Source organism: Notothenia coriiceps, unplaced genomic scaffold (assembly GCF_000735185.1).
Source record: "Notothenia coriiceps isolate Sejong01 unplaced genomic scaffold, NC01 NC01_scaffold00012900, whole genome shotgun sequence".
Taxonomy (NCBI): domain Eukaryota; kingdom Metazoa; phylum Chordata; class Actinopteri; order Perciformes; family Nototheniidae; genus Notothenia; species Notothenia coriiceps.
Genome location: NW_011345601.1, coordinates 48,178 through 49,682, shown reverse-complemented (window position 1 = coordinate 49,682; position 1,505 = coordinate 48,178).

The following is a 1,505-nucleotide window of genomic DNA, read 5'->3' as shown; positions in this document are numbered from 1 at the left end:
ATGAGGCATGGCTAAAATGCATGATCTGTTTGGTATTTTGAAAAATAAAACTTATAAATATACCTTATATAGGTATGGCCCTACAATATATTATTCAAATATAGCATGATAGGTCCCCTTTAAGAGAAGCCACTTTTCTTGATTATTGGCTGATCAAAACTGTCTTTAATGATTTGGTACCAAACCATAACTTGCTAGCTAGCTGGCCAACACACGTTTAAGATACTTAACAGTTCAGCAGGATAATCTCCACATATTAACACATTTTATAATTTTTGAAGGGTGAAGCTAACATTAGGCTATTAACAAATTACATCAGGGTCGCATCACAACTGCAAAGCTAAAGGCGTTTAGTAGTAGTCTCATTTAGTCACTCACACATTGAAACTGAAGAGATTCATGAGTCCTGTATGTACTGACGTATTTTATGTCGCAGAAGAAAACGTGAAAATCTCTTTTGCTTGTGGTAACCTTATTTCAGGCTTCTTACCAAAAATAAGTTTCAAAAACCTTTGACTAGGGCTAAAATGCTAACTCAATTCCGGGTTTTGGTACCAACACTGCACGACTCTATTCTGATTCAAATCATTCAAATAGGAATCTCTCCTATTATGTTTCTATGGTCTGTGTCCTCCCTGTGCATGCATGCGTGAGACAGGCAGGGTTAGACTTACATCTGTGCACCTATATCTTTATTTTTCTGCTCGCCCACACACTAACACAGATCTGCACCTGCGACAGTCGCGGGGTGCTAACTGCAGTTACCTCGCCTTCGGCTGCCAGCGTGGATCTAATGTACTGTTTTGGCTGTACATAAACGCGCTGTTTTTCTTCTTATTCTCTGTGCTCTGTCTCTCACTCCTTTCATTTCCACTGCCTTTGTGGAGGTAATCATCTCTTAGGCTGCGTAAAGGGAGACAGAGGAAGAGAAAGTGATAAAGAGGGAGAGTTGAGAGGCATCAAAGAACAGGAAGAGAGGAAGGGAGGGAAAGCAGGTGTAGGATGTCGGCTGGAAATAATAGGCGTGCGTATCTCGGGGCAATCTGTGTTATTCATATTTTATGCTGTGGTGTTGCATATAGTCTGCGGAGTTCCTTTGTATACCGTAACCAGTGTTATCACAGCTTACAGGTGCATTTGATCAGGGCTGGGGGTCATGAATTAATTGGTATATCAATATAAAATAATTCATTCAAAGTGTACAATCTCAGTTCTTTCTGTCTGACTGAGTTTAAGAATTACTCATAATGAATTGGTGGATTCAAAATCATGGCTAAATGGATATAGAAATTAGGATTGTGAAATAAGCGGTTGAAATGAGATCCAGATTATAATAAGATGATTTAAATGTCCAACAGTAAGGACAATTCAAATGAAATTGCATATTTGAATGACATTTTTACATTTAAGTGAGCAGGAATGGATCCTTAGAACAAAGCGTATCAACGAAGGCAATCTCCATCTTCTTCTAATCAGTTAATCACAAATATCTATATATATATAAA